At 43.6% G+C, this 16162-nt stretch overlaps 1 pseudogene; it reads right to left on the bottom strand.

Annotated features, from left to right (window-relative positions):
* Positions 1-6033: 6033 nt before the first annotated feature.
* LOC143109728 (splicing factor 3B subunit 3-like) overlaps positions 6034-16162 on the bottom strand; it is a 44484-nt pseudogene continuing 34355 nt past the window's right edge.

Below are 16162 nucleotides of genomic sequence, written 5' to 3'. Positions count from 1 at the left end.
TGGTGAAAACTGGCCAACGCATCACCGGTTCCTCACTCCCCTCCATCAAGGCCATCCAGGGCAAGTGATGCTTGCGTAAGGCGCGCAGCATCATCATCAAAGACTGTTCTCACCTCAACCACAGACTGTTCACCCCACTCCCCTCTGGGAGGCGTTACAGGTCTCTCTGCATCCGAACCAGCAGGTTCAGAGGAAACTTCTTCCCTGCGGCTGTCACCCTACTGAACTCTAGCTCTGCATCCTGGTGACAACCAACCAACTAAGCCCCCGCCCGATGCCTCCTTGCCTGTGCCTGTTGAGGTGTCCACCATGACCATGGAAACCTTGACGGGGGACACCCACCCCCCGCGGACAATTGCACTACCCTATCCCACCCATAGTGTTCTATTTATTTACAAATGTACATACTGTAATTACACTTATACATGGCATTTTCTACTGCTCTTCATACTATTCATCCTGCACATACACGTATTCTTACTACTGTTATAATGTTACTGTTTCTGCACTACAGTACTGTTACCACACTGCACATAGCTGTATACTGTACATATATGTCTATATGGTTCATATATCTATATGGTTTATTCTGCTAATACACTGCACATATTTATACCTAATTTATATTACTCTAAACCACCTTCTGTAAACCAACTGTATACTACTGTTTACACCGCATATTTCTTATCCTGTCTATGCACCACCTGTCTTTGTATATCACATTGCATTTTTCTGCTTTTTTTGCACTTCTAGTTAGACGCAAACTGCATTCTGTTGTCTTTGTACTTGTACTCTGCAAAATGACAATAAAGTTATCTAATCTAATAGTGCCAACTATTTGTGTATATTCTGCAAGTAAACTTTACTATCCAACATAAAGTACCCTTTACAACTCAAAGTAAGGGTAACTCATTTAACAGTAGTAAATACAACTTTGTTTCAAGTAAGCTTTACTCGAGGGCATGAAGTAAACTTTACTAGTTGGAAGTAAGTAACCAGAACTTTAAAGTCTTAAGTAAGGATAACTTCTTCTAAGTAAGCATTACTTGTAGATATCAAGTAAACATAACTTGGAAGAAAAAAGTTTTGTTTACTTAACTTATTTAAGGCAACGAGTTTCCACCCTTTTTTCAAGTAACCATTACTTATTATTTTTTACAGTGTAGTTTGATGACTTTCAACTCTTTAAACTCAAAAAACAAACTCTCCATTCTGCCCTGTATGTTGTTTTGTCAATCTAGAATTAGTTTCTCAATCTCCATTGTTACATGCTCCAAATTCCCCACAGAAATGTTTCTCACAATCTTAAAATAGACTAGATATTGCTCTGGAATTGCTAGCAGACGTCTGCTATTGTGCGACATGATAAATGGCTCATTTTGCGTGTTTATATTGCTCTGGAATTGCTAGCAGACATGTCTGCTATTGTGCGACATTAGATTAAAGCGCTGACTGTCTGGAAGAAATAGTTTTTAATTAGTTAATTTTCCCTCATCAGTCTCAGGCAGTGCACCTGCAGACGAGTGCAGACAAGCATCCTTGTGCTTTGTGTTCGAGGTGCGTCAGGCACATGTATCAGGTCAAAAATATCACAGCCTCCACCCCCTTGTGAATCCGTAATCCGTGCCTCTGTACGTTTTAGTCTGGGTTACACAAGGATGATATACATTTTACAAACCGAAATCGCATTATCCATAGGCCTATAGGCTACTGTACAGGCGTCAATGAGAGAACAACACTTAACATAGTCTTTACTTACATTATGTTGGTTTTGATTTTCTAATTGGATTAAGTGTTTGTGACAACACGTCATTATAAATTTGATAATGTTTGATCGCTGGTTTAGTATGAAGAATCTTTCACGTAATGAATGCGCACTCTAGAAAGTGAAAGTAGCCTAGAACCTACACAGCAAATCGGTCAGTGTTAATAAACATGCGCTCCGTGTCACTCTGTAGCTGTCTGTGCACGTCCGCAATGATTACGTTTCTCAAATGGAGAACACATGTTCCCTCGCGGCTCATGGCCACTCTGTGTAGGCTAATCCTTCTGTGTTTGCAAAATTCTTGACAGTTGATGGCTAAACTTTCGTTTTCCTTTCCTGGTGAGCGCACCTGCAAAGTGGTTCTCTGCGCGTGTCTCTTGGAGTTACGTTCGATTCAGGTCAGAAGTTGGTCCGCCCGGTCCCGCATTCACGCCGCTCAATTATTAGATGAATGCTATCAGACAACGCTGCAAAATGTTTGCAGGAATTTCTCGCATTATGATGGCTAGAGTTGCGGGACTTGAATAAATCATGAGCTATACCCGACGCGCTGAAATTTCGGCCCGTCGTTGGCGAACATGCAGGCATTTGGTGGGTGATGGGTTGGCGACCCCTATTCTACAACCTTGCGAACTTGATGGATGTCAGTTAAGTGTGTTCAGGACCTTAAGGATGAGATTGTGATTTATCCTCAGTGTCCTTGAGATTCAGTATTCCTGAGAATGGGACATATATGAGGTCACAGTGACCTTCATTTTTGATCTTAGACTACTAAAATCGAATTAGTGCATCATTAAATCCAATGTGAAAATTTTAGTTAAATTTGAAGAATTTCCCTCAAGGCATTCCTGATTTGCTTTATAGAGGTCATCCAGTGTTAGGGTCCGGGGCACATTGCCGCTGCCTGAAAGCCAGTACTGAGAGACTGAGAAAACTGAGCTTGTATCCTCATCTTGAAAGAGGACTGTAGCTGGAGCACACATGATAATACCAATCAATTCACTTTAGACAGCTTACATCAATCTAGTATATTTACTTGACATTTATGCATACTTGTATATTACAGTAACCAGTGTTGGGAGTAGCCTAATGTTACAAAGTAACGCCTTACTGTAATTCCACTACTTTTAGTGGTAACGAGCATGTAACGAAGTATTTTTGTAAATCAAGTAGCAATTACAATTACTGAAATTTTAAAGAGTTCGTTACTTGCATTACTTTGTTGATCTTGAATGAACGACTGCAGACAAGATGACAGATGCACATTTGCTGCTTCTGATCTAATGTCTCCCGACCTTAGCTGTGTTTCCAGCGATTGTGTTTCATGTTTAGATTGCAGATGCATTCTTTACAGTTAATAGGAGCCTCCTCACATTCCTCCTTATTTCGGATTTATGCTAAAACACACAAGAGTGCACTAGGCTACAATTTAAATGGGCATCTTAAAAGCCCATTGTTCCCTTACGTTTCCATCTCGTAAGATCCACTACAGTAAAAGCACAATGTTGTTTATCTCTGCTCTTTATATCAATTTCTCATTCTTACAACATAGCCACGCCAAAACACCAATAGGCCTACATACAGTATATAGCCTATATATAGCCTTGGCACAAGCAAGCACACGTTTAACTCAAGAGGAAAATGCAGATTTCACTTCCCAGATAAAGACACCTCCAAATAGCCTACCGTATGTACTACAGCGACTTGAGTTATTTGCACAGTATGTTTACATCGGAATTGACGCCCATGGTGTTATGGATTAATTTGTCAGCGACGGAACATGCAACTTCTTTCTGGAACACCTTATCTGCATAGTGCGCGACAACCCCAAACCCTCGGAACTTATTTCGGTAGGTCAGCACTTGTGCAGCGCAGGCTTTTCCCAAACTGGTGGTGCTTAAAATGCTATATAATACAACTGTGTTCAAAGCAGGATGAGGATAACCTAAGGTTGTATGTGTGTGTGAGCAGACAATGACTGCTTTGAAAATAGGCCATTTAACATGGTTTCACATTACATCCCATTGAACTCATTCCATGTAGCCTACAGAAGGATTGCAATAATAATGATAATAATAACTTATTACTATATTGCAGAATTCAGAGTCAGTGCTCCACCATTCATACTACAACTACTACTACTAGTAGTATTTAGAAGGCAAGCAGTAGGCAGTGTACTGTACATATCTATCAAACCATCTAGATGGTGAGGGTGGCGCAAAACAAGGTCAGGGAGGCCTTCATGCATTGTAGAATGTTTTGGGGTCGGAAAAAGTTTGAGAACTCATGCACAAGTCTATTGATTTGAAGGCCCGTTGAAACTACAATAAATAGTCCTAAAAATTAGGTTTATTGTGTGTGTGACTGTTCAGTACTGTTCATATTGACATTTTAAAAGCAGACTTAAAAGTAACTCAAAAGTTACTTTCTCTAGTAACTAATTACTTTTGATATACAGTAATTGGTAAGGTAATTCAATTACTTTTGAAAGAAGTAACTAGTAACTGTAACTAATTACTAATTTTCAGTAACTTGCCCAACACTGTCAGTAACATAGATCTTCTATGTATGTCTTTGTATATTTATTTCAACATTACAGTAGTTATGATGAGCAACCCATGCATCTTCCCTAAATCAGGGAAACCAATGTGAGCAAAATGAGGTGAGGAAACCTAGGCAACCAGTTTGTAGGTTAATGTGGTTATCAACTTATCTTTCACAACTAAATAAAGATCACCAATGTGCACCTGCAGAAACAACCGGCTTAAGTGTCATCCTAGTTTGTGAATTTCTTTATTATTCACTAACACAAGCGCACAATTTAGACTTAGTCCCTTGTCATTAAACAAGTAATATTTCACCAACGGTAACTACCTTAACTCAATGCAGTGAGTGAAATGTGTTTACACTGCTCTTCAGGCTCAACTAGATGTGTTCAGAAGGTCAAGGCCAGCTCTGCATGAGAAGTTCAATCTGATATACAGAGCAGAGACAAATAGACGTGAGTCACATGATGTATAGACTACCAGCGGAAGGAAAAGTTGTCCGGGCTTGTCTACAGTCTTTTCAAACTCCTCAGCTGACACTGGCAGATCACGTCAGACAGTAAGTCAGCTGCAGACAGACCTAAGTCCATCTTGAGCACACCCATAGTGAGGCAGAGGAAATTGGATGGTCCATCATGCAATCAGAACAAGGCAACAAATACAGACAACTATTTAAATAAGTAAATAAATAAACCCATTAACATCTTTGACAAGGTTATATTTTCCCATTTCAAAATTCCATACTTAAAATGTTCACATTTAAAATAAATAACAGGGGCCCTAAATAATGCCTTAATAAATTAAAGGCAATATATTGTCCTTGTAATTCCAACTCATTATTAGTATTATTATTACAATTACTTTAAAGTTCTCCATAGGTACAGCATACACATGGTGCAGGGCACTTTTGCTCGACTAGAGCCTACATTTTGGCTTATATTCTAAAGAACAAAGTAGCAATAGATGCAATAGTCTGGGAAAACCATTTTTTCATAAGCTATTTTCTTATTTCCATACTTATTTCCAAATTCCATACTGCGTAGAAACCTTTCCGCTGATCATTCCGGCTTCTCCCCATTCCCAGTCTCAAGCACAGACATCCCCACCTTTCCAGGTCACAAACTTGTTCACCTGCTGAAGTGAAAAACACAGCCTGCCCTACAGGCTGATCGTACCACTGACAGACATGGAAAGCATCACAGATCTGGAGTGTCAGATAAGAAGCACCAAGACCAGAAGCAAGGCAGCCGTGGCCTACTGGTTAGGGCTTGGAACCAAAGGGTTGCTGGTTCGATCCCATACTAGTAGGAAAAATGTGTGTGTGAGGGGGGGGGGGGGGGGGGGTTTAAGCACTGCTCTCCCATGCCCGCATCCACAGCTGAAGTGCCCTTGAGCAAGGCACTTAACCTTTCACTGCTGCACCCCGAGCGCCACTGTAGCAAGGCAGCTCACTGCTCCGGGTTAGTGTGTGCTTCACCTCACTGTGTTCTCTGTGTCTCTCTGTGTCACTAATTCACAGATGGGATAAATGCAGGGACCAAATTCCTTGTATACAGCCTATAAACCTGATTTACATTTAAGGAACTCCGCCTCACCTGTGTGAAAGGTTATGCAGCATAGTGTTCAAACTTGAATACACCTCCCCCAATGTTGTCCCTCACTCCAGATTCCACCAAAGCAATGGACAAACACAGACCCACAAACTCAAGTAGTAATCCAATACACTGTAAAAAAAAAACTTTATTTACAAGACGGCTCTGGGAATCTACCATGGCGTGCGGCACAGTTGCTCTCCTATGGCTTGGCAGGACATACCAAGGCAAAGACACCAAGTCAGCAGACAATTTAGCAACGACCACAAACCTCATTACTTACAGGGGAAAAAAACAAAACAAAGGCTATTTCACAAATTTGACGGTTCTGTGTAGGGATGTCTCGTAGTACAGGATAACAGTCAGTTGAACAACTTCTCGTTGTGACTATCCAAAAGAGATGAGCAGGCACCAATACAAAAAGGGCTCGAGTTGCCATGAGGAACTGGTCACTACCTTTATCAAGGTTAAAACGGTCACTTGTACCTGCTGTTTTACATTTCATATAAAAGTGTCTGTAAAAGTCCCACGATCCTGCAAAAGTGTGTGTGTGTGTGTGTGTGTGTGTGTGTGTGTGTGTCTTCTCTTAGAAAGCCTATCGCGTGTGGATGCCCTTGAGCTTCTTGGACACCTCTGGGGGGGGTCCGGTCCAGCTCCTTGGCCACGCTCTTCTGCTTATGTGGGTCCATAGAGTTGAACTGCTCACATAGGTCCCCATCAATCACATTCTACAGATAAAACAGGCACAGCAGTAAGCAACGGATCACAGATACACTAGGAATAGTCTCACACACACACACACACACACACACACACACAATGGTCAGAGTCAACGTTTCCATTGTTGTAAAAAATATCATAAAAAAAACACAATGAGGAAATTCTTAAAGGTAAGTGGAATTGCATGTGTATTTTTCCACTGTGCAAATAATAAAAGGTGAAAGTGTGATGGAGAGAGAGGGAGTGCATGTTTGAGGCAAAACTGCATCAGAAAATAACTTCATAATGGTAACACCCATTCCACAAGCCCTATGCCGTTATGTTAACATAAATTCTTTCGAAGGTACAAAGTCATGGCTGAGGGAAAAACACCACAACCACCATTTGGGATAGTCACCCAAAAATGCTTGTTTGCACAATGCAATGCAAGCCTGCAGCTTGAGCAAAACTTAAAGAAAATACATGAACCTCTTTTGATTTCGTTACCTAGTAAATGAAAGGCACACACATTTTCCCCACCTGAATGTTGTGGGTGATTGTGCGTGTGACAAAGCATGAAGTTCTGATATACTCCCTTTGAAAGTCATCAGGCCTGTTTGCACACAGTTTTTATGCAAGGAAGCGACTCACTTTGAAAGCCTTTATGACGACTGCATGCGCAGACTTGCAAATGAGTGTAAACAAGGAAAGTAACAGTGGCTACATACTGACATTAAGATCTTAAATTGACTGTTCTTTGCGTCAGTAGATTAACTGTCCCTTTTTGTGAGCTGTTGCCGTACAATGACGGGACGCATTAGAAGCGCCTTGCAGTTAATCTCAATGGAAGGCCACAACTTTGAAAGGCCGAATTATTAATCTGTTCATTTTAACTGAATAGGTTTGTCACAACCATTAAAAACTACCTTTAAGAAAGTTGCATATACATGCACATACATACATACATACATACATCTCCATACATCTTCATGCCTTTCAGACCACGTTCAAACATGCACATACTCTTCTATATTTAGGCAGTGCCTGCCATCTGATCTGTTCACCCACAGAAGTCATGCAGTTGTCTGTGCATGTGTGTTCAGATGTCATATAGCGTTATGACTGCTTACCTTCACAGTTGTCTGTGCATGTGTGCTCAGATGTCATATAGGGTTATGACTGCTTACCTTCACAGGGAAGTAGTAGGAGCGGAAGCTCAGGTGGTCTCTGCCACTCAGCGGGGGGAACTCCGAGCGCATGTGCATCTCCAGGTGCTGGAAGAAATCATGGTCCTGGAGGAGAGACAAACAAATCACGTCACAACCACTTCACCTGAAGTACACAAACACATTCTCTCTCTCTCTCAGTTTTCTTTGCAGCCAGCTGTTGGTTAAAGCAGCATTAGAAACAGTGACACTTAGAAACGGATCAAACTGATAAAGAAAGCTGTCTCTATGCTGGAGAGGGGAGACTAGTCTATGGTGGAGACAGCTCTGGTGCCCCCAGAGAGGATGTTGCACAAAGTGCTCAACCCAACAGAACGGAACAATAGAGTAATGGAGAGCACTGCATTCTCTGCACAACCTGATGGTCAGACAGTCTTTATACTGTAATGCCTGCCCTCTGGGCCTCTGAGCGGCAATAAACAATGCACATACACCTAAAGCCATCCTTACACCAGAAGACAAGATTCTTGAAAGATTGTAATCTTTTGAGTAAAGCTTGAACAGGGGGCATTAGTTAAAAGACTGCAATCTTTCAAGAATCTTTCCCAAATCTTGTCAAAGTCTTCTGATGTATGGGTAGCATAAATGACACAAGTGATTAGTGTGAAGTACAGCTGGAACACTGCACATTCCATTGGGGATCAATAAAGCGATCGATCCCTGTGGTGGTGGTGGCCCTGCTGTACCTCGTGGGAGGTGAAGGGCACCAGGATGCCGATGCCCCCTGACAGGGTGGTGTAGACCAGCGACTCCGAGCCTCCAGGGATCAGCGTGGTCTTCTGCAGGGACAGCAGTCTCGCCGATGTGGTAGTTCATGATCACTGATCCGCCTGGTGCAACACAGAGGGAGAGTAAGACATCGGGACCAGGAGGGAGGGAGGGAGGGAGAGTAAGACATCGGGACCAGGAGGGAGGGAGGGAGGGAGAGTAAGACATCGGGACCAGGAGGGAGGGAGGAAGTGGGGTGATTGGAAGATGGAAATAAGAGACAGAATAATAAATGAGGAATGAAGAGGGTGGGGACATTTTTCAGGCCAGATGTTTGGGCAATATGCTGGTTTCACACAAACACCTCAAAGCCACGGTCATAAGCCACTCTGCCTTTTGCTACACACACAGACAGACATTTTGCTTAGCCTACATAAACTATCTGTAGCAGACAGACAGTCATACTTGCATAAAAAATCTAAAAACACACTCTAGGGAATTTCCCGAGTGTCTACCTAAACATTTCCACGCAGCTCTCTGGGCAGCCTGCGGCCCTAATGAGGCGAACTGAGGCCAGGCCGCGGCAGGCCAGCCGGCACACATGCCTGGGGGCTGAACCGGGTGACCCGCCTTGGGAATGAGCCAGACAGGAGAGGGGCAGACCGGGGCGGGAGAGTGTGGCTAACCACCTCACCCACCCAGACAAGAGCAGGCACACACAAAACAAAACACACACACACACAGAGTATGACCCTGGCGCAGACAGCCACTCGAGGGGGCAGAGGCTCTCTCTCTCGTGGGAACCGGATGAGAAGCTCTGCGGGGTTTGCCTTCTTGGCAGTCTTTGATGCGGCGGTGCTTTCTGCTGCTTGTTGTGTGTTTTGGGTTTGTCTGGAGAGAGCTGAGAAACTGAAGATAAAGAGCAACAAAAAGCATAGTTACCTTCTGAGATGCTCCGTTGAGGAGACCTCTATCCCACAAGGCCTTGTTCCCAGTGGGGTCTTCGTCAACATCATCGCTGGTGTTGGGAGGAAGACGAACCTGCAAAGATAATGGATAGGCTGATGAGAAGCAATACCTGGCAACAAAATTCAGGTTACAGGTACAGCTGACTAATTATTTAGTAAATGGGTTAGCTAGAATATTTACTGTTTATAATAACCACTTATTCAGCTGCTCTTTACAAAATATCCAGAAAGGCCATGCTTTGAATTAACAGCTCATTTTTCCAGAGAAAGAAAAAGATAAAATAGCATTAAGCGTAAAGCTTAGCAGCAGGATGCATCTCCACAAACGCCAAACTCGTAGGAGTTTTAACTTCTACACAGGCTCCAACTGCAGTAAGACACCAGTGAAAGAGCTCACTGAGTGGTGTGCAGGACACAAGCGGAATTTGGTGACACAAAAACACAATAGAGGTCATTCACCCAGCAAACATTACACAGCACCCTTAACTCCATTCTATTTATATGTTACAATAAGAAGACTGAAACAAGTCGTTTGTGCGACACTCCCACCAACTTGCACTTGGGCCATAAAGATACACACACGACAACTAGACAAAGACAGAAATGAATGATAAACAAAGACGACACAGAAAAGAGTCCCTGTGGTTTGGAGGGGGCAGATTACATGGCATGCAAACACACACATACACACCCAGCTTACATTGCCCTATTCACAGACACACGCACACACACACACACACGCTGCCGATGTAGTCTCACAGTCTCACTTTCATGCACTGTTGCCACATATGTATGTAACAAACCTAAACCCACTTGCAACCATAATGCTTATACCACATCACACACACACGCACACACACACACAAACAAGCACTTACGATGCTAATGTTGCCAAACTTGTCGGCGGAAGCCATGGTGTCGTAGTCCAGCAGACAGGCCGTGGTGACCCAACGCGGGTGCGTGTCGTCAGCAAAGATGATCAACTGGTTCTCGTTGCGCTTGTAGCGCACCCAAAACAGGCTCTCCTGAATGTCTGAAATGACCACCCGCTGCCCGATGGTGTAAATGCCCGTCACAAGGTTGGCCACATGCTGCTTACACACACACACAATTAAGAGAGAAAAGGGGGGGGGGGGGGGGGGGAGTCAGGTAAAGGTAATTTCACTCATGTCCACATGGGCACTTGCCAGGCTATTATTAGTACTGATGGACAGTGGGCAGTGCCTGTCAACCGTGCCGTGACTCAAGAGCCGAAGTGCTAAGGCCAGAGCAGGGTAGTGGTAGGAGAGAATAGGATGTGTGCCTATTGGGGGAAGGGTTATGGCAGGCCGGTCTGCAACCACAACCAACAGTTGCTATGGTTGTGTTATGAAACAAGGATGTGTGTGTGTGTTTGTGTGTGTGGTCACACTGACAGACTGGTGGCTTGAGGGTCTGTGTGGGAGCTGAGGCTGCAACTGCCAAGTGTCAGCAAACGGCACCATCAGATGGATGTACCCCCCACCCCTTTCCCCCCCAACACACACACACACACACACAACTTGCACTTAGGAAGAGGACAGGATGCTGTTCATATCTTACACTGACATCATCCACCCTTCTTTCCTGTGTGTGCGCGTACACACAGACACACAAACACGTACACACATAATTTACCTTGTTCTCACACTTGTGCAGCAGTTTCTTCTTGCCCAGGTCATAGATCCGCAGCAGCTTCCCGACCCCAGATGGCCAAAGGGACGTCCTCCACAGGCGTCTACGAGAGTACCAAAGCCATGAGGGACTAAAGCAGCACCACAGTCCATGCCAAGCGAGGTGATCATGAACTTGATTTGCTGACCCTACATGACACCCCCCCCCCCCACCGCCCCCACAGTAAATTCAACTGAGCAGAAACTCAACGAGGTCACATTTCCACAACCACAGACAAACAATGACAAACGGGGATTGGGGAGTCAGCTTTTCACCCACGCCAGAATGAGTGAATCTGTTCTCTGCTCACCTTGTGCACAAACTCCAGCTTGTCAGGCGATAGGTGTAGATGTAGCCACCGGCAACAGACCGGGGATTCACAATCATGGACCTGGCCACCCCCACCATCACATACCAGTCGTCTCCCCCGTTGGAGAAGTGGCAAATGGCCACACTACAGTAGGTCAGAGTCAGAGAGAGGTGGGAGGGGGGGAGGTTGAAAAATGTTACGAATGAAGAGACACACCTGACACAATTTGAATTTGCCTCAAGCGTTGCTGAACAAATAGACTACCGTTTCGTACCATGGCCTGCCACTGTAGGTTTTCTTTAACGCTATACTTTCCATAACTATGCTTAAAAAGATACTCATTTTAGGATATGTCATTGTGGACCACTGAAATATATCTGTACATAATTTCACATTCCAGTTGGTTTTGGATAGTCTCAGAGGACAAAGAGCCATTAGGCAGGTCTCAATTTTATGACTTATGATTATGAAATACAGATACTTCAATTACAATAACTGGACATGGAGTCATTTTTAAAACAGTTCTTTAAATGTTCTCATCCTCTGGTCTGGTCTGAATTTAGCAACATAAAAGCATTTCTACCATTTCACCGGCCTTAACCCATTCGCGCTGGATGCTGCATGACGCAACATTGACCCTCCTGCTGGATGCTGCGTAGCGCAACATTGACCCTCCCGCTGGATGCTGCATGACGCAACATTGACCCTCCTGCTGGATGCTGCGTAGCGCAACATTGACCCTCCTGCTGGATGCTGCGTAGCGCAACATTGACCCTCCTGCTGGATGCTGCGTAGCGCAACATTGACCCTCCCGCTGGATGCTGCGTAGCGCAACATTGACCCTCCTGCTGGATGCTGCGTAGCGCAACATTGACCCTCCCGCTGGATGCTGCGTAGCGCAGCATGCTTTTTATTTCATGTTTCTAGGTGCTACAGAGGCTTAGATATTAAATTTTGGTAAACGTTGACAATTTTTAGTATGTTTTCAGAAAACCCTCAGGAAATAAGGTTATTTAGTCTAGAATGCCATAGGATTCTATAGGCGTTTTTAGCAGGCATTTTAGGAGTAAATGGGTTAAAACAAGGGACATGGTCTGTGCCTAAAGTTAAATGAAACCTTCTTCAACGCTATTTTTTTATATAGTGTCATATATTTCCAAATCTTAAAGAGTCAGGCCCATACTTGAATTCAGGCATAGTGCCAAAGAATTTGAAGCTTTGCATGGACATCCCTCCCCATCTTATGCACACGCAAAGTTAACTTCCCTTTTTGCCATTAAGTGTGAAGTTATGGGATGGACTCAAAGTGGGTGGTGTGGGAATGATATTCTGGATTGCAACATCGCAAATATAAACATTGAAAAGGGGCCATAAATCACAACACAAATCAACACAAATGGTTTGAAGTTGTTTAACTGGTTTGTTTTGAGAAGGAGAAGGAGAACATCTTTCGTGGGATCCCAAATTTATTGCAAAGACAAACAGGGAGTTTGGTGAGCAGCATCGTCTAACTTATAATGAAACTAAATTTAACTGCCTTTTTCCAAGTGTACTTTCCAGTTGCATTTATTTCTCTTAAACTCTGATCTTAAACAAAGACCAACCATGACCAGTAAAGCAAATAATTAGCCCAAGTCCTTAAGAGTGGTCTGTGATTTGTTACATATTCATTTTCTTCTGTGTCTATAAACAGACACAGTTCAGTAAATAATATAGTATAATATCATAACATAATACAATACTAAAAATGAATGGGTGTAACAGTCAATCAGCACCTTCAGAACTTCCAATTAAGAAATCAGCATATTACTATTTATCCTCCCTATGGCCAAAGACACCGGTACATGTAACAGAGGTCGTAATTCGTCCGCGGCTCACGGCCCTCGAACCCACCACCTCAACACTCACCGGCATGGGAGTCGAACGCTCTAACCACTGAGCTAAAAGCCCAGGCTTTCAACTCAGCGGTTAGAAGCGTTCTTAAGGTTAGGGGTGTGAGGATTTTACACAGGCAACTAGCACGCTAGCTCAGTTCGCCTCCGTTACATACAGACAGACAGCCTTTACATTTTCTCCCTTTTTTGTCCACTTTTGGGCCAGTACCCCTTCCCTTCTCACCTGAAGGCGGCCTCGTTCTGCTCCAGCTGGACTAGGTCCAGCATGGTGCCCTGGATGGGGTTGACCAGCCGCACCAGCGAGGCCCACTGGCCCGTGCCAGCTTTGGACGCCCCGAAGATAGCTTCTGGAAGTTTCTCGTTGAGGAAGGCGGCGGCCATCTCTTGCCAGCTCACGCTCGTCCTCCCCGGCCGCTTCCACCATCTCCTGCAGGGAGATGGGGTAAAAGGTCAAGGTGATGTGAGGGTCAGGGTCAAGATTTAATAACCTACACATTCATGCGGGATGCTTTTCGACTCACATTTGTGAGAAAAAAAAAGAAAAACTAAGTCATGATTATAAACTCAAATCTCTCGTTCACATTTCTTCAATCTGTAGTGGTCATTTCATACAAAAGTTAACATGTGCATTGCCACAAACACACACAAACAGAAACCTTTTCCTGGAAGTTTATCTGTCCACAATGAATTAAAAACTCAGAAGTCAGATGAACATTGACAGCTGCCCGTTGACCAGCTCCCAAAGCCAACAATGTGACTCAGTGCCTAGTGCAGCCTGCCAGAGCACAGGCACAGCTCTACAACAGCCAGCTTCATTTAATAGTGCCATAAAGACATAAAACGGCAAGATGTTTGTAAAAAGCGTTCACCTGTCAGGGTTCCCACTAAGTCAAATGTACGTACCTACATACTTCCTACAAACTTTCATCTTCCTTCACAGGGTGTATGCAGTAATCAGAGATGAATTTACTACCTTTTACTACCTTTTTTTACTACCTCCTCAATATTTTTTACAATCAACACGACATCAAGCAGCAGCCCTTTTTTTTGGGGGGGGGGGGGGGGGATGGACAAGCAGCTGTAACTAAGTATGCTAAACTCGACATCCAAACAGTATTCTAACGTTAACGTTGAATGCAGCAGTTTTGAACAAATTTGTGCAGCATGGTCACGATGCTAAGCGGATTTAATAGCAATTTAGCCCGCCGTCTTTTATGCAATGCTTCTGCACTGGCAAGCAACAACAATCCTTCAACAATCGTTAATGTTTTCTTAAATGCACATGCAGAGGGGCAGCGGGTTCGTTACGAGGGAGAGCAGGGCGGGGCAAGGAAAAGCTGCGTGCGTAAAAAGCGCAGCTCAATGAAAGGATTTTCTCTCATCTTTAATTTAAATAGTACAACATAGAACATTAATGTGTGACGGCCGGTTTTGATTTCATTTCACAAGTCAACGGGAAACATATGTTAGGAATCTCTGATCAATGTGATTGGTAAAACCGGACCAATGATTTCAAAGGTAGTGCCCATTGCGATGCAAGTGTTGCAAACGTTTATCGAAAGTTGCCACTTCGTGAAAGAGTCTGGATATTTCCCTGACAAAAAACCTGAATTTCCATCACTTACTATATAATTAATTGTACAATATATCGACCTATTCGAACACAAATATTTGTATTAATTTATCATTTTTGTATTTATTTTATCATTTAAATTTCAAGCTGCTATAACAAAAATTACCTGATATTCCATGACTTTGGCCCAAAAAATAGTAAAATTCCCTTACTTTCCATGTCTGGAGTAGACTTTCCAAAATTCCATGATATTCCAGAAATTCCACGACCCATGGGAACCCTGACCTGTAATCAGTGGTGTGGGTGAGTTGCATACGTGTCTGTGTGTGAGTACATGGTAGTGCATCTATGGAGGCATATTTCTTTCCAAAGAAAGAGGCTGCTTCAGATAAATACACATAAATTAGCCTAGTCCTTAGGCCCTTTCACACAGAGATTACGCAAAATTTGCGGGAAGAGGAGACGTCTTTTTGCCGCAACGTGTGTCTGAAAATGAGGTGAAAATTTGCCGGCCTGCTGATCTGTTCACAAGTCCCGGCGATTTGGGGAGCCAGGAGACAGGACCTATGGGTGGGACCAGCTAGCAAATTTAAACGTGACGTGCAATAGGGGGCGTGTAGACTGATATGCGTGGGCCTTATGCACCCTTCAGATGCAGCAGGTGTGTAATTTTCAAAGCCATGGCGGGAGAACCGACAACACTTTGGCTAGCTGCTGCCCACATCTTTAGTAGGCCTACCTTGCAGATGCAATTGAAGTTGCTTTGCATCATCGTGCAGTGCTATGCTTCGATAGAATCGGATTCATCTTGCGAGCAACGTCTTCGGACAATAAAAAGTAATTTGGATGAGAAATTGAAGAGAAGCAGGGAACAGTTGCATTAAGCATTACAATACCTACTCTTGTTCAAGAGCATTATCGCCTGTCCTCGAACAATACAGCAGGCATTCCTAGCATTAAAGTCCACAATATTCTAAACAGGTGCAGTTACCAAAGCAATCGGTATACAATGCATTAAGCATTACAATAAGAAGTGTGATTTCACCGATTAAACGTCCACATTTGAATAACCGCGGACTTAGGCTGTATTTGTGGCTGCGACTGCATGTCCCTGCATGTCCCTTTGGATACTTAGTCGGGTTGTTACATAGGCAAACAAATCGGTGAAACACACAGGGGAATGTTATG

Source organism: Alosa pseudoharengus, unplaced genomic scaffold (assembly GCF_046254945.1).
Source record: "Alosa pseudoharengus isolate Yale_2024_CS ecotype anadromous, Long Island Sound unplaced genomic scaffold, YU_APseudo_1.1 YU_APseudo_1.1_scf_10, whole genome shotgun sequence".
NCBI lineage: Eukaryota > Metazoa > Chordata > Actinopteri > Clupeiformes > Clupeidae > Alosa > Alosa pseudoharengus.
This window is presented reverse-complemented; position numbering and strand designations above follow the sequence as displayed.